The sequence below is a fragment of the Schistocerca americana genome, chromosome 10 (assembly GCF_021461395.2).
Source record: "Schistocerca americana isolate TAMUIC-IGC-003095 chromosome 10, iqSchAmer2.1, whole genome shotgun sequence".
Taxonomy (NCBI): domain Eukaryota; kingdom Metazoa; phylum Arthropoda; class Insecta; order Orthoptera; family Acrididae; genus Schistocerca; species Schistocerca americana.
The window spans coordinates 97,125,925-97,150,405 of NC_060128.1; the positions used below are offsets into that span (position 1 = coordinate 97,125,925).

Genomic DNA, 24,481 nt, shown 5'->3' on the forward strand with positions numbered 1-24,481 from the left:
GCTACAGTCAGTCACCTTCAGGCTGCAGCCTCGGGGTGTAGTGGTGGCGCAGAAACTGGTGCATCAGATAGGACACCTCAGGTGTTGCTTGTTTTGACGACAGGCTCTGCTTCCGAGGCACCTCCTGGTGCACCTGAAATGGCGGATCTGTCCTCGCAGCCATGGGGGGTGTTAAAGCATTCACTCGAGGCTGAGGCCCAGTGTGGAGACTGGTCACCTGGTCTTGCCCATTCACCCTGAGAGTGGACAGATGGCCATTCCTTAAGCAGGGTCCGAGCAGGCAAACGGGGGCTGGTGTATACTAGCTCCTGGGACCTCCACTGTTAGACGCATCATGGAGCCCCCTAGGCAGACAGCTTTCAGGGCTTGAAAGAAAGCCAATATGCACTCAATATGTCTGCTTAGGAGGGCCTCATCAGAGATGTGGAGGCCTTGCCTGCGGCTACCGAGCGTGCCAGGTGCAGTTGTCTGCATATTGTGGCTCACGTTCGCTCACGTCGCCTCTTGCATGTGTTCTGAGGTGATCGTACAGGCGGCCCACGAAGATGGTGAAGACTGCTAGCCTTGCACTCAGGGTGCAAGCAGAGCTCGCAGTTTGCTGCATTGTTGCCAGTGTTGATCAGGTTACTTTGCTCTGGAGCCGAGTAGAGAGTCTCAAATGGTTCAAATGGCTCTGAAGACTATGGGACCAACACGTGGGATTAGCCGAGTGCTCTCAGGCGCTGCAGTCATGGACTGTGCAGCTGGTCCCAGCAGAGGTTCTAGTCCTCCCTCGGGCATGGGTGTGTTTGTTTGTCCTTAGGATAATTTAGGTTAAGTCGTGTGTAAGCTTAGGGACTGATGACCTTAACAGTTAAGTCCCATAAGATTTCACACACATTTGAACATTTTCACTATGGGACTTTACATCCGAGGTCATCAGTCCCCTAGAACTTAGAACTACTTAAACCTAACTAATCTAAAGACATGACACACATCCATGCCCAACCTAACTAATCTAAAGACATGACACACATCCATGCCCGAGGCAGTATTCGAAGCTGCAGCCATGGCGGTCGCGCGGTTCCAGACTGAAGCGCCTAGAACTGATTGGCCACAGCGGCTGGCAGAGACTCCCAACCAAAGTCTTTGTCGACTCTGTGATGGTCTTGGCTGCAGATTTCTAGACCTAGCTCTCGGATGGTTAAACTGAAATAAAAATAATTATTTGTTCTTTATTCGAAAACTTTAGGTCAGCCAAAATATCAATAATTTATGAAAAAATGTGGAATGTTAGAAGATGAAATTAATGAAAAAATTACTACTTTTATTGAAAATAATGATAAAATTATGCTGTTACAAGAATGTGACAATAATTTAGTTGTAGTTTTTGATGATTTCATTCTTGAAAATCAAGATATAGTTAGACTATTTTACTAGAGGTGGACAGATTTTTTTTATATTCTTGATTTTCTAGTTTATAAGCATACATCTTCGATCTTAATCTAATGTCTTCTAAGATTATTTTTCTACAATTTTCGTCTTACATCCTTCCTAAAACATTCTTCGTTACTTGTGGAATTCCATAAAATTGTTTTTGAAAAATCGCTTGTTTCAAATTCGTTTCTTATTGATTTCATAGCTACATAAAAATATTCAAATTTTTAGCATAAATAAAAGAATCTATATACATGTAAGTAAATCAATAGTTTCAACGCATTTTCGTTTCATTGTATTAGAATGAAAATCGTAGATTTTTATTTTTGAAATATCTATAATACCCATTCCAATGTAAACTGGTTTATAAAAATCTTTTTCAAATTCGTTAGCTGCATTTTTTCTTATTTGCTTGTTAAAATCAAAGTTTTTTCTCAACAAACCTGATTGTTGAATTGACAAGATTCTATAAATTTTCGTCAGTTTTAATCCAATATTTAAAAATTGTTTAAGATTTCTATAATGTTAAACATATTTTTCTTTATTATTTAATGTAGTTAATAATTTATTACCTCCTTCTGGTGCTAAGACTAAATCCTCGTGTAAATCCCATAATTGTTTTGGATATTCTAAATCGACTTCTAAAACATAGGCATATTTATTATCATCTGATGTTTTACATAGTTTTTCAGAATTAAAACATTTTCGATTTAATCATTCGAAATCTTTAAGTGGTAAAAATTGAAACACTGTCAACGATATAAATGATCAGCAGCCAAATAAGGAAATTTTTCATATATTTGTTATTCGATTTAGCATACCTTTTAATATTTTCTCGAATTTCTTTCAAGAAATAAAATTGTCCTTTAATCGTATCTGAATTTTTCTAATTTTTTATGTAGAATCCCAAGGTAATCCAGGTGCAGTAAAATACCCAGCTGGATCAACTTTGTAAGACTTAATACATGTTTCTCTAGAATTTTCGAAAATGTTTGCTAGTATTAAAATATCAGATTTCTTATATAGACTTGTAAATTCATCTAAATTTGTAATATTGAATTTTTTCCAATTTAGTTTTGCTCAACTATAATCGTCATCAAAATATTGGATTTTTTGTCTCAAATAAAAACATACTTTTTAGGTAGTTTTGATACTTGTAATTTTTATTCAGAATACATATATTCATAAAAAGGATAAAAGCCTTCGTTAATACTAAATCTAATTGTTCACCTTTAAAATATGATGTTGTTTCTCTAAATCATTTTTTGCAAGATTAGAAGACAGTTTATCAGTTTTTGTCTTGCCTTTTAAAGTTAGCTTAAATCACTCTTCTTTGTATTTCATTATTCTTAAATTTAGTGATACTTCTGAATTAATTTGATTAAAAAATTATTGTGGTTCAATAACCCTATCAACATTATTAACTTCATAAGTTATATTCCAGAATTAGAAACAGATGCTTTTCTCTTAATTCACTTAGGCATTTTTAAAAATTCGTCATCATCTAGAAAATTATAACCAGGCATTTTTTTCTGATAGTTTTTTGTTTAATTTCTTGGTATTTATGTACTAGAAGTGTTTGAAAATAATTGTCATATTTAATATTACCCTCAGATTTTTCGATAAGAGCGATTAACTGTTGTTGATTATGTTTAGACTAATTTTTTAATTTTCTCATTTTACAGATTTTACAATGATGATCTAAAGATTTTTTATTCAATTCATTATTGTTATTAATAATATTGTCCTCAGATTTTTTGATAAGATTGCTTAATTGTTGGTTATTAAGCTTAGAATAATTTATTAATTTTTTCAGTTTAGAGGTTTCATGAAGTTCTGTTGAAGATTTTTCTTCTATTTGGTATCGTTATTGTTAATATTTTCAACATGATTTAGAGTAAGATCGATTAAGTCTGGAATAATTGTGTAAAATTTTTGTTTTACAGACTGATCGAATTTCCTTTATATTTTTATATCTTGGTTCCCTCTTCTTCATTTCTTTCATATTAAAATAATCAATAAATTTCAAGAGATCTTGTCTAGATGCATTTGAATAACCTTTTTCTTTACAATAATTTTCTAAATCTATATAACTAGAACCACATTTTCCTTTGCAGTAATTTTCTAAGTTTTGAAATAGCTTAACTTTGGTGTACATGTTTTTTACTTTTTATTTATGTAGAAAAAATGTAGATTGTTAAAAATTAAAATGTTTACAGTTGAAATGTTTTAAGGAAAATTTCATTCGTTTTTATGGACAGATGAGGTTCTACAGAACTTATTTGTAAAGAAAACATTTATTAGCTATTTCATATTTTAAATAAATGTAAATTTATTAAAATTTTTGAAAGAGGGATACAATAGGGAAGACAAATGGTCGACTTCGCTTTATTGGGAGAGTTTTAGGAAAGAGTGAGTCACCTTTACAGGAGACTGTACGTAGGATGCTGGTGCAACATGTTCTTGAATAATGCTTGAGTGTTTGGGATCCATACGAGGTCGGATTGAAGGAAGACATCAAAGCAATTCAGAGGCAGGTGACTAGATATGTTACTAGTAGGTTCGAGCAGTATGTAAGTGCTACAGAGATGCTTCAGGAACTCAAATGGGAATCTCTGGAGAGAATGTGACATTCTTTTCAAGAGAAGATATTGAGAACATTTAGACAACCGCCATTTGAAGCTGATTACCAAATAAGTCCAATGCTGCCAACATACACAATGTGTAAAGACCATGAAGATAAGATATGGGAAATTATGGCTCATACAGAAGTATACAGATAGTCGTTTTTCTCTCATGCTATTTGCAAGTGGAACAGGATAGGAAATGAGAAGTAGTTGTACATGGTCTTCTCTGCCATGCACTGTATGGTGGCTTTGTGACGTATCTATGTAGGATGTGACAAGGTTGTCAAGGAATTGTGTGCTGTTGCTTTCTCTTGCTGAAAATATCCATGCATTGTTCGAACTTCTATTGATCTGCGTATGGTTATAACAGTTTCTGGACATACCAGTTAGCATTAACACTTTCTGAAAGAATCGCCTAACGATCTAGTGAACGCAATATGCTGTGCACCAAAATCCAAACTTGACATTATGAAATAGCTCTTCAAATTGTTATACTGATGGGCATTTTCAGATGAATACCGGTGCATGTCCTTTGTCTTCACATATGCTGACAAGCTGAATTGGGCCTCATCTGAAGAAATGACATACTCATGATCCAAAACACCTGGTTCCACATGATTCAGAAACCACTGGCAGAACTCAATGTGTGAAACTGCATCTGGACGCTTGAACTCCTGCACATTATTTTCTGTGCTAGGCTATCTACTATTTGCAGACAATGGTCATTTCAAAGTCAATTTTATAAATACTTTCTGGCCCTGTTTCATTTTTCCCACCCTGTTGAAACACTACCAGATTCGAAACTTTGTGGCAGATTAAATTGTGTGCCACACTGAGACTCGAACTCAGCAGCTTTGCCTTTTTGGCACACAGTTTCAATCTGTGAGGAAGTTTTACATCAGTGCACAGTTGCCTGCAGAGTGAAAATTTCCTTCTAGAGTATAAGATTTCCTAATTAGGCAGTGGGGAAAATTGCCAGTTTACTTAGCAATAAAAATATCTTTCTCCACAAATAACAAACTAAGTCACCAATTGCCTCACAGTAGATATAAACACCTCAGTATTGGGGCATAGTGGAATATGCAAATTACAGTACATTAGTTGCCCTGACTTCTACATATGCAAAAAAGCAAGAACTTTCCACGCACAGTACAAAACAGCACACTCATGTTTTCAATAGCTAACACTATGTTCTTGGCCAGACACACACTAAATGACATTCACAACAGCCTAACTGTGATCGACATAGAAAAAAACCAGATAACACTCAATCTCTTATGGCAACTAGAAACACTGCTTCACAGAGAATTTTTTCTGAAAACATGTTAAACAAAAAAACTGAGTTTAGCCACTGTTTCTCAGCAAATTTCAGAAATTCATTACTTTATAAACAAGCTAGAATTTAACAGCTATAATCATTTTACAACATACAGTCACATCTGATATCTCCAGGAATAAATTTCTTTTGGAAATAATGTCTGTGTATGGATAAATATAAAACCCTCATAACCTGTTGCAGTGTATCACATTCTACCTATCTACTCTTAATACCACCAGGGGTAGGCTGTTTCAAATAATGATGTAAAACTGATTGTCATAGCACCCAGAATTAGCTGTATGGGTTCTGCATTCCATTGCATCCCGTTTTGTCTCCAAATTATCATGCAACATATTTCATGATGTAATATACACACACATAAAAAAGTGACAACTTCACATGCAGATAATTTTTGAACTGTTTAGCTCTGGTGCAAATATGTTGTGAAAGTAGAAGTGTTTGGCTCGTTGGTTAATTTGGGGAGGGGACCAAACAGTGCTATCATTGGTCACACTGGATTAGGAAAGGATAAGGGAGAAAGTCAGCAGTGCCCTTTCAAGAGAACCATCCTGGTATTTACCTCGACAGATTTAGGGAAATCACAGAAAATCTAAATCAGGATGGCCAGACGCGCGTTTGAACCGTCGTCCTCCCTAATGCGAGTCCAACATGTTAAAACTGTTTGTGTGCACATAATTACATGCTGTACCTAACACTATATATCCATTGCTTGAAACAGTAAGTAATTTTGTCATCTCCTACTTTTGTAGACATTATAGCTCCAGTGCGATACAAAGTGCACCCATAAGCCAAAACATTATGATCACTGCCCATCACCGTGTTAGATGCTGCATGATGGGATTGCAGGCACGCGCGTAAAAAAAGTATGTAAGCTGAGCAGACATGGATGGGGGATTGTCCTAGCCAAGATATGGGCTACAAATGAGGAAATTCATTGAGATAAGCGAATTTCATAAAGGGCAGATTATTATTACACAGAGTATCTCGAAAATGGAGAAGATGGTTGTTGTGTACATGGTTCCGCGTAATCAGCGCGTACACAACTTTCCCACTAGAGCGCACCCCGCTAAGCATAACAGCGCAGGCGCAGCGCTCGTCCGTCTCCGCACTACGAGATGGCGCTGCCATAAAGACGGACCAGATTCTGCTTCCGCCGATCCGCGTATTAATATGTAATGCAGCCAATGAGATTCCTGCTAAAGTAGAACCTTTTCTCCTCGCGAATTACACTCGCGCAGTGATACCTGAACGCTCGAGGTATTATAACGAGTGTACAGACCTCCGATTAGTCAGTCTGCATTTGTCTGCACCAGTTTGCACCAGTCTGTACCAGTCTGCATTAGTCTGTACCAGTCTATAGTCAAGTTTCAGTCTGCGCCTAATAAGATTACCATATTCCTGTACATAGCCATGAAGAGAAATGTATAGACACTTTGTCAAGTATCAGAGATATGTGAGAATAAGAGTAACATACCAATACCAAAGGAACTTGAGATTGTCAATTGTAAACAGCGTCGATAATCAAGTTACGTATTATCTATGCTTTTTTATTATTTTAATAAATGTGTGTGAAAATTAATCAAGTTCTGTTTAAAGTTGGTCACCGATAATCTGCTACTCTAAGCGTGGAAGTGGCATTTCTATCGTCTGACCAAACGGCAGAAGATAAGCACGCTACGATAAGACCACGAAAAAAATGGTTCAAATGGCTCTGAGCACTATGGGACTTAACATCTATGGTCATCAGTCCCCTAGAACTTAGAACTACTTAAAGCTAACTACCCTGAGGGCAGCACACAACACCCAGTCATCACGAGGCAGAGGAAATCCCTGACCCCGCCGGGAATCGAACCCGGGAACTCGGGCCACTACCACGAGCTGCTAAGACCACGAGGCATATTGCTGACACTCGCCTACTTCGCTAGAGCGACAAGTCAAATAATCTGATGGTATGTGTACCGAAGGTCTTACAGTACGCACACAACAATCGTCGGATGTTCATGTGTCGTGAGCATCTAAGGAAAGAGGTAGAAAGACAGTGAAAAAGGGCTGAATGGTTGTACGACCATGACTTCACAGAACGTGGGGTTCAGAGGCTTGTCTGCTATGTAAAGTAGGATAGAGAGAACATAATTTTGGTGCATGCACGAGTATTTCGGAGCACACTAGTACATTGTTGAACATCGAACTCCACAGCAGACCACCCCTATGTGTTCACTTGTTGACCCCACGACATTGTCATGGGCATGGGAAAATTGGAATTCGACTGTCGATCAATGGAAACGTGTCGACTCTTGAGTTATATCACGTGTTTCCTGCACTAAATCAATGGGCGTCACCACAAACGCCATCATCGAGGTGAACGGCGGCCCGAAACATGCAGTGCACCAGGGACGCTGGCTGGTGGGAGCTGTATTGTGCTGTGGGAGACATACTCCTTACTTGCATGCGAACTGTGGTCGTAATCGAAGACTGTGAACCACCTGCATCTCGTCATATCTTCCCCGACGGCCATGTCACTTTTCAGGAGTAGAGTTTCCCATGTTTCGGAGACAGAGATTTGCTACTGTTGTTTGACAGGTATTATAGTGAATTCACGTCGATATCTCGGCGATCAAATTCGCCTGTTGTAAATCCTATGGTACCCACCTTGGCCGCTACTGGGTGCCATCACTGCATACGCAAAATCAGCGCTCGTTATTTATATGAATCAAATGATCTGTGTGTAGACATCTAATGCCACATACCTTCACATACTTACCAATAAACTGTCGGATCCCTGATATGCAGAATCAATTAGTGGTGGTAAGTTCCAATGGGCCAACGGCCTTGCCGCAGTGGTAACACCGGTTCCCGTCAGAACACCGAAGTTAAGCGCTGTTGGGCTGAGCTAGCACTTGCATGGGTGACCATCCAGTCTGACAAGCACTGTTGGCAGGTGGGGTGCACTCAGCCCTTGTGAAGCAAACTGAGCAGCTACTTGATTAAGAAGTAGCGCCTCCGCTCTCGGAAATTGACATACGGCCGGGAGAGCGGTGTGCTGACCACATGCCCCTCCATATCCGCATCCAGTGACGCTTGTGGCCTGAGGATGGCACGGCGGCCGGTCGGTCCCTTTGGGCCTTCATGGCCTGTTCAGGAGGAGAGAGTTTAAATTCCAATGTGACGAAACTGCTGAGGTCATTGGTCCCTAGGCTTACACACTACTTAATTTAAATTATACTAACTTACGCTAAGGACAATACACACACTCAAGCCCGAGGGAGGACACGAACATCCCATGGGGGATGCCGTGCGAACCATGGCAAGGCGCCCCAGACCGGGCGGCTACACTGTGCGGTTGCAGAATCAGTGATGTATTTAGTTCCAAAAGCGGAGAAACAAGCTGTTAAGCAGGTGGTCATAATTTTTGGCGCATCATTTTATCACCTTGCACCTATCTACCCTTAATACAACCAGTGGTAACCTGTTTCACACAAAGATGTATAACTGGTGTCATAGAACTCAAAATTAATCATATGGGTCGTGCATTGTGCTAAGTCCCAGTTTGTCTCCAAACTATCATGCAACATATATTCATAATGTAATATGCACATCCTGGTACACAGTTTACTCAATATTTTGACGCTGCATCGTAACTTCAGACAGTATTCAATACTCTCAATGACTGCTCAGCTAAATACGTCTTCTCTTTCTCTCTTTATTACATTGAGGGGGAAACTGTTATTTTCTGCAACCTCGAAGAGCTCTTACCAGCTGGCTCACATAACATGCAAGTTTACTTATAAGGACCAGGAAGGGTCATAAACGTGTTCAGGTCTGAAAGCTGTCTGCCTAAGCAGGTAGGAGCTGCTGTTTTCCATGTCACATCTCAGCATAGTGGGTAGCTTGGGGTGGTCCGTGTGCTGTAAAACTCTACTGTGTGAGATGACTGAGGGAGACCTTTTCTAAAGATAATATGCCTATGTAGACACCATAGCAGTCAAGCTTCTGTGGCCACTCCATGAAATAATGTCCATTTAAAATCCTAGTAATTATTTCTATAGAAGCTGCACTTACCTACACACGTCTACATGTAAGCCCTAGAGTCGGGTAGGGACTGTCACGTAGTCAGAGAGTACATCATTGGCTAACCATAACAGAATCAGCCAGAGTAGGAGTTTGTTAAACTTGTTTACAAAATTATTATTATCGCCTGCCACTTTCAGAGTCTGCTGCAGTTGTCGAGAGAGACCCTTCATTGGCAGAAACAGGCTGGTTTCAGTGAATTAAGTTAACTGGTACATGCTGCCACATAATGGTTGATGAGTGTCGCATCTCCTGACGTGCTGCGTAAAAGTATCTCCCTGTATTGGACCTGACTAAAGGGGGCGAGCTAGATTCAGAATTACCAACCATAACCACCGCCATCTTCCACGGTCACACCATACAAGAGTGGTAAGAACGAGGTGGCGTCGCAGTCACGAAATTGAGCATGTAAGACAATTTAACTTTCATCATTGTTTAACTGAACCGTTTTAACGTTCCTAACTTGCTTCCATCATGCATTTTGCTGTTAATTCTTGTTTTTACATTTTTTTTCTGTAACTATTGACCATTCTCACAGTCATTGGACATAAGCATGATATTTGTTCCACGTTACGCTTTCATGTGTCCATCAACCTGTGCCAAGGCTAAATTCCAGAAGTATAACCCTTTTGTCCACATTTTAGTTATTTGTATACTTATTTCAGTGGGTAATCCATTTATTCGGTGCTTTATGATGCGAAACTAAATTATTATAGTGATTGTTAGTTTCCTTTGTAGTTAGTTACGCCATTGATTAATATATAAATGTGTGATGTGGTATCTGTACTTTGATGCTTGATTGGAGCACTCCTAACAGTCTTCCTTGAATAAGACGTTTCTGATGCATGGCATCGGTCTGGTTGAATTTGCACAATTTTATGGGGAGCTTGCCTCCTCTGTAGGTAACGAGGGAGCAGACTTACACTATCTTATGGATATGCCTAAAAACTCTCCACTGTACCAAAAAAAAAAAATCATGGTTCTTGACTGTACACTCTTTGTTTTCACGAAAGTAGAAGTCATGGTGATAACACTGTCAAAAATAGACAGAATTAAACTAATTATTGTTGATTGTGTGGTAATCAGTCTGGAGACTTGTTTGATGCAGCTCTCTATGATAGTTCTTCCTCCACGAGTCTCTTTACCTTGTAATAGCCATTGCAGTCTACATCCACTTAACCTGCTTACTGTAATCAAACATTGGTCTCCCTCACCAATTTTTGCCATCTACCTGTTCCCTTATTTACCAAATCCACATTCCTTGATTCCTCATGATGTACACCATCAGCTCATCCGTTCTTTTAGTAAAGTTATGCTATGCATTTCTTTTGTCCTCAGTTTGATCTGCTGTCTCTTCATTAGTCGTCCAATCTGCCCATCTCATCTTTGGAATTCTCCTCTAGCACTAGATATCAATAATTCCTTGTGCTTTCATCCACAAAAGTGGGTTAACTCCTTGGAATGCTTTTATGAACATGATTAAATGCACATTTTTGTTCAGAATAAAAGAGTGGAATTGGCGAAGCATAATTAGCTTTCCTTGTAACTTCGTATCCGCAAAATATGTCACTGCCCCCATGGTACATGATTACGTTCGAATCAACACGAGTAATGTAGAATCAGACGTCCTTGGAGCAGTGAAGCAGCTTAAATTACTTAATAAGAGCAAGTCTTCTGGTCCAGACTGTATTCCAGTTAGGTTACTTTCAGAGTATGCCAATGCAATAGCTCCACACTTAACAATCATATACAACTGTTGGACAAAAGATCCGTACCCAAAAACTGGAAAGTAGGACAGGTCACACCAATATTCAAGAAAGCTAGTAGGAGAAATCCACTAAATTACAAGCCTATATCGTTAACGTCGATATGCAGTAGGATTTTGGAACCTATATTGTGTCCAAACATTATGAATTACCTCAAAGAAAACGGTCCATTGACGTACAGACAAATTGGATTTAGAAAACATTGTTCTTGTGAAATGCAACTAGCTCTTTACTTGCATTAAATGTTGGGTGCCACGGACAAGGGATTTCAGATTGACTCCCCATTTCTGAATTCCTGGAAGTGTTTTGAGATTGTACCACATAAGCAGCTTGTAGTGAAGTTGCGTGCGTATGGAATATCGTCTCTGTTATGTAACTGGATTCATGATTTCCTGTCAGAGTGGACACAGGTCGTAGTAACTGATGTAAAGTCATCGATTTAAAGAGAAGTGATTTCTGGCATTCCCCAAGGTAGTGTTATAGGCCCTTTGCAGCTCTTATCTATGTAAACGATTTGGAACACAATATGAGTAGCCATCTTAGGTTGTTTGCAGATGACGCTGTCGTTTATCGACTAATAAAGTCATCAAAAGAACCAAAACATATTGCAAAACTATTTAGAAAATATATTGGTATGTTGCGAAAACTGGCAATTGACCCTAAATGAGGAAAAATGTGAGGTCTTCCACATGTGTGCTAAAAAAAATCCGTCAAACTTCAGTTGCACAACAAATTAGTCAAATCTAAAGGCCGTAAATTCAACAAAATACCTAGGAATTACTATTATGAACAATATAAGTTGGAAGAAACAGATAGAAAATGTTGTGGGGAAGGCTAACCAAAGATTACGTTTTATTGGCAGGACACTTAGAAAATGTAACAGACCTATTAAGGAGACTGCCTACACCATGCTTGTCTGTCCTCTTTTAGAATGCTGCTGCACAGTGAGGGATCTTAACCAGATAGAATTGATGGAGTACATCGAAAAAGTTCAAAGAAGGGCAGCACGTTTTGTATTATCGCGAAATAGGGGAGAGAGTGTCACTGAAATGATACAGGATTTGGGATGGACATCATTAAAACAAAGGAGTTTTTTGTGGCGGCAGATCTTCTCACTAAATTCCAATCACCAAGTTTCTCCTCCAAATGCGAAAATATTTTGTTGACACCGACCTACACAGGGAGAAACAATCACCACGATAAAATAAGGGAAATAAGAGATTGTATATCCTCCCCCCCATGAACCATGGACCTTGCCGTTGGTGGGGAGGCTTGCGTGCCTCAGCGATACAGATAGCCGTACCGTAGGTGCAACCACGACGGAGGGGTATCTGTTGAGAGGCCAGACAAACGTGTGGTTCCTGAAGAGGGGCAGCAGCCTTTTCAGTAGTTGCAAGGGCAACAGTCTGGATGATTGACTGATCTGGCCTTGTAACAATAACCAAAACGGCCTTGCTGTGCTGGTACTGCGAACGGCTGAAAGCAAGGGGAAACTACAGCCGTAATTTTTCCCGAGGGCATGCAGCTTTACTGTATGATTACATGATGATGGCGTCCTCTTGGGTAAAATATTCCGGAGGTAAAATAGTCCCCCATTCGGATCTCCGGGCGGGGACTACTCAAGAGGATGTCGTTATCAGGTGAAAGAAAACTGGCGTTCTACGGATCGGAGCGTGGAATGTCAGATCCCTTAATCGGGCAGGAAGGTTAGAAAATTTAAAAAGGGAAATGGATAGGTTGAAGTTGGATAAAGGAAACAAAAGAAAAATTCGGAGTAGGTATTAAAATTCATGGAGAAGAAATAAAAACTTTGAGGTTCGCCGATGACATTGTAATTCTGTCAGAGACAGCAAAGGACTTGGAAGAGCAGTTGAATGGAATGGACAGTGTCTTGAAAGGAGGATATAAGATGAACATCAACAAAAGCAAAACAAGGATAATGGAATGTAGTCTAATTAAGTCGGGTGATGCTGAGGGAATTAGATTAGGAAATGAGGCACTTAAAGTAGTAAAGGAGTTTTGCTATTTGGGTAGCAAAATAACTGATGATGGTCGAAGTAGAGAGGATATAAAATGTAGGCTGGCAATGGCAAGGAAAGCATTTCTGAAGAAGAGAAATTTGTTAACATCCAGTATTGATTTAAGTGTCAGGAAGTCATTTCTGAAAGTATTCGTATGGAGTGTAGCCATGTATGGAAGTGAAACATGGACGGTAAATAGTTTGGACAAGAAGAGAATAGAAGCTTTCGAAATGTGGTGCTACAGAAGAATGCTGAAGATTAGATGGGTAGATCACATAACTAATGAGGAAGTATTGAATAGGATTGGGGAGAAGAGAAGTTTGTGGCACAACTTGACCAGAAGAAGGGATCGGTTGGTAGGACATGTTCTGAGGCATCAAGGGATCACCAATTTAGTATTGGAGGGCAGCGTGGAGGGTAAAAATCGTAGAGGGAGACCAAGAGATGAATACACTAAGCAGATTCAGAAGGATGTAGGTTGCAGTAGGTACTGGGAGATGAAGAAGCTTGCACAGGATAGAGTAGCATGGAGAGCTGCATCAAACCAGTCTCAGGACTGAAGACCACAACAACAACAACAATGGAAAGATATAGGTGTTTGTTCTTTCTGTACACTATATGAGACTGAAATAGTAGAGATTTCTATACATGGTTCTAGGAACCCTCTCCCAGGCACTTAAATGTGATTTGCAGAGTGTCTATGTGGATGTATTGAATTTGTCTGTGCACAGCTTTAAAAAAATAACTGCATTGCATTGAACAGTGAGGCTTTCTATTGTTTGATTCAGAAAACATAACTGAAAAGGTGTAATTGTATTTTTGTGATGTTGTCTGCTGTGCCACAGCTTGAACTTAACAGTTCTTTGTGTTTTTTAGAATTTCTTTCCTGCTTCCCACTAGAGAAATACTTGCATCAGTTGTCTACAACAGAAAATGAATTGATGTTAGAATAAAACAATTAATGTCAAAATCTTTTTTTAAATAAATCCTTAAATGGATGCCAAATTTATAGCTCCAATCTGCCCTTCCCATCGTATCTGGTGCTAATAACGTTAAATCTCACATTAGTGCAAATAATCTTTGGCTGTCACATTTCATAAGGAATGCAGCTTACAATTTGTGTCATGAAAAACAGTTGGATAATTTAATTTTAGTGTTAGTGGTGGACACCAGATAAAAGGAAAAATTTGAACAAATAAAAAATAAATAAATAAAATTCAAATAGAGCTGACGGATCGTTAATTGAATTATATTTGAATAGGTGAAGGATATTTGCATATTTTCATATATAGCAGAAGATGATATTAAAACTCAGTCTTTAGAATAGGGATCATGGCTCATTTTATATTACTCGATAAGAACACACATAAGACGTCATATTTTATTATATCTTCAGAATATCATAACTGCAGTCAGTTAAGATTAAAAAGTACTGAGAACAAATGAGCATAAGATTAATGAAGAAATGGGTTCTGTTTCACATTCTAATTTATAATGTGTAAAAGAAACACTGAGTGGATGCCATTAGCAGCACGGAATTTCTACACTGACTGTTGATATAACTTCTCTGCATGGCTCAAACAAATACAATATATTCCTGGCACCCCGCTTGCGCCCTCACAATTCTATTGCATAACAATACAGAAAGTGCATGACGTATTACAGTAGATTGGTCCCATGTCAAAGGACCCCTGATTCTCATCTGTTGCAAAGCAGCAAGTTACTGGATCTATTGTTTGGTATCACTTGTGAATGGGTAGTAGAACCAGAGAGAAAAGAGATGCCAAAGGACAGTCATGATGCCTGTACTCTGAAGGATGTTGGTGTGCAAAGGCAACAACTTCACCCATTTGGTACAAACGAACAGTGACAGGGTCTTTCTGTAAAAGCTATATTTTAGGTTGCACCCTTCCTTTCCATAATGTGATTCCAACAGCGTCTGTGTTCAGTGGTTTCTACTGGATTAGATGTCAGTATCTGGAGACTGGCTGGGCTGACCATAGGAGGTTGTACAACTTGATTTTTCATTTTTGTTGAGGAAGTGTTTACAGTTCCCCCTATTGTCATACATGCGCCTCATAGTATGTACCTGTAACTACATTTTCTCACAAGTTCAGTGCCATAGCAGCTTTTGGCTCCTAAGGAGCAAGTTTTTGTGACACATTTAACAAATATTTAGTGGTTCAGTCACTTTTGAGTGTACTCTCACAGTTATCACGTGCATAAAAGTTCTTTTGACCACAAATATGAAAACAATGAGCCCACTTGTTGCGTTATATACAATTAAACCATTTTATCTTAGAGACCCACTAAAAAACTGGTCGCCATCATCCTCTTCCTCACTATGGGAAATCTTTCGTTGCTTCCTCTCTTTATTTCCCTTAACATTTTTTGCATTCTCGCTACTTTGTGTTGTTCTTCTAGATAGATATTACATTTATATTTTTAGTTTCACTTTCAATACTTATCTTAGGCAATTTATCAGATTAACCAATTAAAAATAAAGCTTTATCTTTCTTTTAGTAGTTATTTCTTCCTGTATTTTTCTATTGCCAGTTTTTGCTAAAGGGATTAGTTCATTTGTGCAAGTTTGAGGTTGAACTGAATTGTCGCAAAATTCTGGAATCTGTTTATTTGGTTGCCCTGTAAGTTGCTTTGTAAGCTGCTTCAGTCACATAACATAGTGCAAAGTCCACATCTGTGAGTAGTTCTCCAGTCAATGGATATATTCCTGTATACTGAAATCCTGAAGAAATATTACACAGAATCACTGCATGAGCATATGCATGAAACATGATTTGTGGTATATTGTTAATTGCCATTGTTCTACATGGCTGGTTCATCATCCAATCATCACAAATAAGTTTGGAAAAATTTCTTGAACACCCCAAATACAGGGTGAGCAAGAGACTGGAGCTTACATCAGCAGTGTGATGGAGGTGAACAATAACATGATGATACTACTGGATCTAACAAAATTGAGTCCTTCCATGCCAAGATTGGTTCCATGATAATCATGAAGAAGTGGTCGTCTGTTTTCTGGTGTGCTTTATATGCGTTTGTGAAATGATTTAGAGAGTATCCCTTTCAGCAGCAGGAACTATTCCACTGATTTGTACGTATAATTTATGAGTAATAGTGCCATCTGAACTCTGCACTGAAGTAACATCGATTTCAGGTTCCAAATTTCATGAGCTGGAAATAATGTCTTCTGAGAATTGCTGCTAGCTATTGAAAAACAAAAATTACATTTGTTTGTTTGAAGGTAGAAACCTTTGTTAAACTGGTAGGTTGCTTTTAGTTTTTAAAAAGACACTCATCACATTCATTATGAAACCTGTAAACCAACCATGTCTGGCAGAACCATTTGCCTGTCAAAATGTATAAACATAAAGACCAAAAGCCAAAGTTTTGGTTTCTTTTGGTGTAAAACTGTAGTAAACTTCAGCTGCTAGAAGAACACATTGCTTTAATTCCTTCCCAATATATTCAGAAAATAACATACTAATCAGAAAATGGTTTGACCTTCCAACTGCGGTTGCTCTCTTTTCATTATCCATTTCATCTTAGGAAATTGCCTTATAATATCTTGTTGAAGGTCAGTAAGTGGTAACTGATTTGATAGTCAGCCACAACTTTATAAATTCATACTCTCATCTTTTTTATCCTCCTTACTGCTGCAACCATGGTGTGTGGAGCAGCTTCGCTTTGGTTTGTCTTTCTTATGTGTTCTCATCTTCTTTATCTCAAACAATCGGTAAAAACTACTGAAAGCCCTGCTGGGATAGACTGACAAGTGATAAACATCACTGAAGTTTTGTGACAATCAGCCCCAAAGAGACATTACAGATAGAAGCCAACTGGAAAAGCAGAACATAAGCCTAAGCTCAATGTTTATAACCCAACTATTTTCTATTGTTTTACCACAAAATATTATTCTGTACAGATTTCACTGAATACAGACCAAATAATGAGAGTAAATTAGAGGAAGGCTAGACAGCCCCAGGCATTTAAATAAATTGCAAATAAGAATACAATAAAGAAATACTGTGTTTTTACTTTAATTTAATCAACTGATTAAGAACTTAGCAGTCATAAATAATTTTAATGAATTATATTAATACTCTGGCAGCAGTTTTTTGGCAACACAAATATGGTGTGTAGCCCTTTGGACATAATGTTACTTCTCAGCCTTACAAACATCGCAGTGGAAATAAATATCTGAAGAATTTATATACACAGGACCTCTGTGGGCCTGTTTTCACATTCATAGCACTGAATCCAGTCTTCAAAAATTTCTACATCTACATCTGCATCTACATGGATACTCTGCAAATCACAATTAAGTGCCTGGCAGAGGGTTCATCGAACCACCTTCACAATTCTCTATTATTCCAATCTCTTATAGCGAGCGGAAAGAACGAACACCTATATCTTTCCATACGAGCTCTGATTTCCCTTATTTTATCGTGCTGATCGTTTCTCCCTATGTATATCGGTGTCAACAAAATATTTTCGCATTTGGAGGAGAAAGTTGGTGATTGGAATTTCGTGAGAAGATTCCATCGCAACGAAAGACGCCTTTCTCTTAATGATTTCCAGCTCAAATCCTTCATCATTTCTGTGACACTCTCTCCCATATTTCGCGATAATGCAAAACGTGCTACCTTTCTTTAAACTTTTTCGATGCACTCCGTCAGTCCTATCTGGTGAGGATCCCACACAATGCAGCAGTATTCTAAACACGGATGGACAAGCGTAGTGTAGGCAGTCTCCTTAGTAGGTCTGTTACATTTTCTAAGTGTCCAGCCTTTGGTTAGCCTTCGCCACAACATTTTCTATGTGTTCTTTCCAATTTAAGTTGTTCGTAGTTGTAATACCTAGGTATTGTAATTTCTCCAATATAATGTATTCAGTCTCCTTTCCACAATCTTCTTCACAGAGACACTGAATATTTGCCTTTGTCTTCAAAATATTTCTAGTGCCTTTACATTTTTATCTCTTTAGTTTGTCTTTTTTATTGATTTTTCTTTTCTGCCGGTTCTCTAAATTTTGGGTTTTATGACTGGATTATGAAGCAATTTGCTTTGATGTGGCAGAAAGTTGTGATACCTGTTGTAATAATTCTGTTGTGCTGGCTGAAGGCAGCTGTTCAGTTGCAGGTAATGTACGGCTGGTTGAGGATACTGAAGAGAGAGCTGTTGAAGGCTGAAGGCTTTTATTATAATTTTCTTGCATACCATCACCTGATTATATTCGACTTTGCTTTACTTTTGTTCATGTTCGTCTCATCATCTCCTTTCAAGACACTATCCATCCGTTTCAGCTTATCTTCCTCATCCTGTGATAAAATTACATTGTGATTGGCAAACCTTACAATTTATATTTCTTCTCCTTGAACTTTAATTACGTGTCCAAATTTGTTTTTGGTTCCTTTACTGAGTAATCCCTGATGAGACTGGATGATATGGTGGATAGGCTACAGCCCTGACTCATTTCTTTTGTTCATCAGAAGACTGTTGTTGTTATTCAGTATTTTCTCAGCCAGTAATTGTATGGAAACAGTGGGTGGAAAGGGTGGGCATACTGACCAATGTGGGCACAGCAGGCATTTCAGTTTGCATGCCCATAAGAAAACTGCACAATGGTGTCATTTGAAACGCCTCAGCTACACGTAGGCATTTGAAGGAACCAAGATATCACATCGCAGTCGCAGTTTGTATTCCTTTGCGACTCTCAGCTCTACGTAAGTTCTCATTTCATGTAATTATTAAAAGTTTATGCAACAAACTAGACTATATAACATAATTTTGTTTAAAGAGAGCCTGCTTTGTAACAAACTGCAATGTGCTTCATTGGAGACTGTAGCCAACTGAGAATAACATCTGTGGAATGGCGTCGAGGCAGGCACTACGGGGAGTGCGTGGCGAGTAGACTCCGTGCAGGATACTGTGACCGATGCGCAGTGGCCAATTCTCGTCCGAAGCACTGGGCGAGTTCGTTCGTTTGCTCAGAAGGATAGGCCAACAAGTGTTTGCCCCCTTCGTCCGGTCGGCGACGACAGAATAGAGTCGCACGCCATGAAATCTCCCTCAAATGATTTTAGAGAAAGTATTCAGAGAAAAAATTTCGTTTTTGCGTTACTTATTGGTTTATATGTCGGCTTTATGATGATGTGCCCATCATGTGATTAATGGTCATAGTTGTTATTAATTTGCATTGAAGCACAACATTGCACGAAATTCGAAAAAGTTTGCAATGAGAAATTGGAGTCGCTATGACTTTGCGTTTGGTGCAGTTTACATAAAGTGTGAAATATAGAATTTTTCTTTAGACTCGGTTGGAGATCTCTACCTGCCACCTATCTTGAGCAAAATGAATCTAATGTAATACATTCATTTGCGATCGCGCGCGCTAGCGATAAAACCAGAGTGAAGTATCCACAACATTCTTCATATTTCATAAACGGCTTAAGGTATCGAAATTACATTTCGGCAAATGATAGCACACAACAGAGTATTCTACCATATGGTTATTATGTAAAAATTCATTATCTACCATGTTATTCCATGAACTACAGACTTTTTCGATGAAAGAATGTAATTTTTTGATGGCTGGCGTATCAAGAAGTGCCATGGATTTAGATACAACACAAGCGAAGATATTATACGTTTATTTTTGTACTAAGGATGTGCTTTTCTTTATGAGCTACTGATCTTACTTTTCCTCCGTTCCTCACTTAACGAACATAATTAACCACTGTTCCAGAATTCTCTCACGTGTGAACATGATAGTGAGGTGACAGTGTGTAAACTCCGTTGTGTTTTGGCAAGAGCAGTAAATTTTAACATGGCAACAAGAGAAACATGTAGGTTTTACTCAAAATTCACCACTCATGACGCTTCTCTGAAAGTTGCAGCTGGTTAACAAACCAGGCGAAAATAAATCGCTGCTTTTGCTCCATTTTGAGAGGAGTTCTTTTTAGATACTAACCGAAGCAGCGGTGACAGACCTCTTTGAATGGTCATCACGCAAGTGTGGGCATTGAGGGGCTCTACTCAATATTTATAAAAAATGTGAGCGTAGGCTTCAATTTAGAACGACACTTCCCTTCGAGTGCTCAGCATTTCCCCTGCAGCCCCTGCCAGCATCCCCCACCACTAATGGTCTCCACACGCCCGTGTGTCCCACCAGCTGCGCATCTACTAGCCTTGGTATTCTGTGCGGACTCTGTATGTGGACCGAATCAAAACTCTTTCTTCCGGTTTTAAGGTTATTAATATCAACAAATATTGAATACTGCAACAAGGAGGGGATTAAAATGAGAAGGTATTTAGAGGGTCGCAATCAAGTTTACTAAAAAGAAGAAAAAGATTTTTTGTTGGGAACATCAGTGTGTGGCTCTGTAGTTAAGAATCTACAATGCAAAGCATTTGAGGTGTATGACAGAAATAATAATTTTAATAGGGACACCAAAATGGTTAGAAAGGGTGGGACTGCTAATTTCCAGAAATAGTTCCCAGCACTGAGCTAGTGATCAAGTGCCCAGGTATGCAAAAACAGTACTCAGCTGTTGATAAGGACAGAAATTACTGTTTGCGCGAAAACTGTACAGAAATATTTTTGAATTACTATAATTTACTTTTTCTTCATATTAATAATGGATTCTCCCTCAAAAGATAAGTGATAATTATGTTGTGTAATTGCTTTCTTACTCTCAACATGTAATTTCTACCACAATGTTAGAAGCCCTTTTTCTCAGGAACGCGTAGACCTACCGAGGTGAAATTTATGTGACACGCTACGGCCTATGGTCCCTTGCCGGCGTCAAAAATTAAAGCTTCTAAGTCAGTGCAATCAGAAGATACCGTCATTTATGTCACACATTTTTATACTCGCAGACCCACTCATTATACTCACTCAAAGGATGCTTTCAGTAGACTTAGAATCATGAAATTTGGCAAGAAACAATGTTTGACAGTACAAGTAAAGGAAAAAAATTAGAAAATTCTTAATTTGCAATTATATCACATGAAAATTTATTTCTTTTATCTTTTGTGATTAGACTTCAAACGTAAAACATTTCCGAAAGTCTTGAAATTCTCAGGACCGACATCTTGCCAATATTAATGTCGCTAAAAGGCAAAAATAATCGAGATTCTCGACTTCCGGGATGGATGAAGTGTCTGTACACGTAATTAAGTTTGTACATAACCTTGTGTGCGTGAGCCCTACTCATACGCAGTCGCTTTTATTTTGTCTTGATAGCAGAGGTTGAAAACACGGCTACAGTTCTAAGAATCCTTTATTTAGAACACGACTGGTTTCGGACTGTTATAAGCCCATCTTAATGTGTCGTAACTTGGTGCCACGACCAAGCCTTTCCCATCGTATCTGGTGCTAACATCGTATGGTGTGCTAAAGGTGAGCGCAGAGAGAAAGAGTGGATGCACGTGCCAGAGATGGCTAAAGACATCTTCATCTCTGACCAAAGACTGTTCTCACGCAAATGTAATGCATCTGTGGTATCAACTGCCATAAATTACCCTAAATATTTTACGATTTTACACTAAAATATCACGCCATGCTGTGTGGAACCTAACTGCATAAGATCAATGAGACACCAAAATCTCCTGAATTTCGCATGAAACGTGGCAGGAACAGTCTCAGAAGATGTTATTCATACGTCAGATCAGCGTTGACATAACCAAGGATAGGATACACGTACTTCATATACATAATGGCATAATCACTTGTACTTAGTAACCATAATTTTCATCTGAAAATATATGAATGTATGCCCTAAACAGTATGTATGCCGAAGAAAAAATGTTACCTTGTTATGTGTGTCAGTACATTTATTTGTGATGGCTAAAAAGATTGTATGCTAGAAGCCAATAAAAAGGAAAGAAAAGGTATAAACACCTCTGACCACAGTCTGTTAATATGCAAATATAAAATATCTATGGTGTGATCTGTCAAAAATATTACAGAAAATAGCTACAATATTATACTAAAATATTACGCTACATAGTTTAAAGCAGCACAAAATCGACTTGATATCGATATTTTGAGTTTCGTGTGAAATATAACGAAAATAGGTAACAGTTACAGTCACACCCTGTTATATGTATCCCAGGACAACATAAATATAAGTCTGCCTTTTATTTACATAATTTAGAAATATGAAACACTTAATTACAACATAGTTGTTTGTGTAATTCGTGACAGTGAAAATTATGATTGCAATTTCAATTATACCTCAATAACGTATGAAATTCTTCACGTATAAAAAATTAGCTCTACAATTCCTGTAGAGGTATAATATGCTGTAAATTACAAACTTTGAACACACAGGTACCTGAAAATGGAAATCTTCCAAATCAGCTGTCGTGACAGTCAATAGATGTTTTACGCACTGATTCTGGAACCTTACTTACAATGTCTTTTCAGTTTGTGTTTTTGTGAGGTTTCCCAGTAAAGTTTCATTAAATGCCCAGAATGAAATAGTGGTAAGTTTATGCACTCAGGTTGCAAGTATACAATCGAAGTACTCACTGAGGTACTTTTAAAAATTAAATACTGGATAGAATTTACAGTTTTAAAAATGTGTCGCTATTCTAGAAATATTTGTAAACAATGTTTTACATGAATAAAAAAAATCACCATTTTATTTATAAGATTTTATTGAAATTTTGAAAATAACGAACTTGTGTCTTACCATTGTTTTAGAGTCAACCTCTTCAGTTACAATAAAAGTTTACTAGTAGGGACTTGCGGAGGGAAGGAGGTATTGTGGATGTGAACCCATCCTCAGCACCCCGTTGCTCTGACCAGCAGGTGCTCCGGCTCTGACAGTGCCACGCCAGGGCGCGCGCTCCTCTGCCACCACGACAGACAGCAGCAGTGTCAGCAGGGGGAAGCCCCCGCGGCCACTACCCAGGACTTCTTTGGGGCAGCCCCGCGCCACACCCACCAGTGCGCAGCTAGCGGTGGACGTCCACGCTGTCCCACGGGCCCACAGCCTCACCGGATCACCCGAGTCTATGCTTTCGGCCCACAGGTGGCAGCCGAGGGTGTAACGGGCCAGACCACTACGGGGAAAGTACGTATCCGATACCTACGTGTCATTACCAGAATAGCTGCCTACACTACCACTTGAATGCCGAGGTGCTGTCACTTCATCCTTGTCTTCCATTCAGGCTGTGCGTGAAATATTCAAATTTTGAGCATAAATGTGCCTAAATATTTAATCCATGACCTTATAAAGTAACGTTTAATTACGTAAGACCTATAAAAATGATTCAAATATCTAAGTTACTGTTCAGTGAATTCGAAAGTAAAATTCTGTGTACCGAGTTGACAGAAAATCCTAGGAAGTTCTGGTCTTACGTTAAATCAGTAAGTGGCTCGAAACAGCATATCCAGACACTCTGGGATGATGATGGCATTGAAACAGAAGATGACATGCGTAAAGCTGAAATACTAAACACCTTTTTCCAAAGCTGTTTTACAGAGGAAGACCGCACTGCAGTTCCTTCTCGAAATCCTCGCACAAACGAAAAAATGGCTGACATGGAAATAAGTGTCCAAGGAACAGAAAAGCAACTGGAATAACTCAACAGAGGAAAGTCCATTGGCCCTTTTGGGATACCAATTCGATTCTACACAGAGTACGCGAAAGAACTTGCTCTCCTTCTAACAGCCGTGTACCGCAAGTCTCTAGACGAACGGAAGGTTCCAAATGATGAGAAAAGAGCACAGGTAGTCCCAGTCTTCAAGAAGGGTCGTCGAGCAGATGCGCAAAACTATAGACCTATATCTCTGACATCGATCTGTTGAAGAAGTTTAGAACATGTTTTTTGCTCGTGTATCGTGTCATTTCTGCAAACCCAGAATCTACTCTGTAGGAATCAACATGGATTCCGGAAACAGCGATCGTGTGAGACCCAACTCGCGTTATTTGTTCATGAGACCCACAAAATATTACATACAGGCTCCCCAGTAGATCCCATTTTCCTTGACTTCCGGAAGGCGTTCGATACAGTTCCGCACTGTCGCCTGATAAACAAAGTAAGAGCCTACGGAATATCAGACCAGCTGTGTGGCTGGATTGAAGAGTTTTTAGCAAACAGAACACAGCATGTTGTTATCAATGTAGAGACGTCTACAGACGTTAAAGTAACATCTGGCGTGCCACAGGGGAGTGTTATGGGACTATTGCTTTTCACAATATATATAAAT

The 24,481-nt window shown here is 38.9% G+C and overlaps 1 pseudogene; it reads left to right on the forward strand.

The window, feature by feature from the left end:
* The first annotated feature begins 8,201 nt into the window (after positions 1-8,201).
* Positions 8,202-8,319, forward strand: LOC124552828 (annotated as a pseudogene).
* Positions 8,320-24,481: the final 16,162 nt, after the last annotated feature.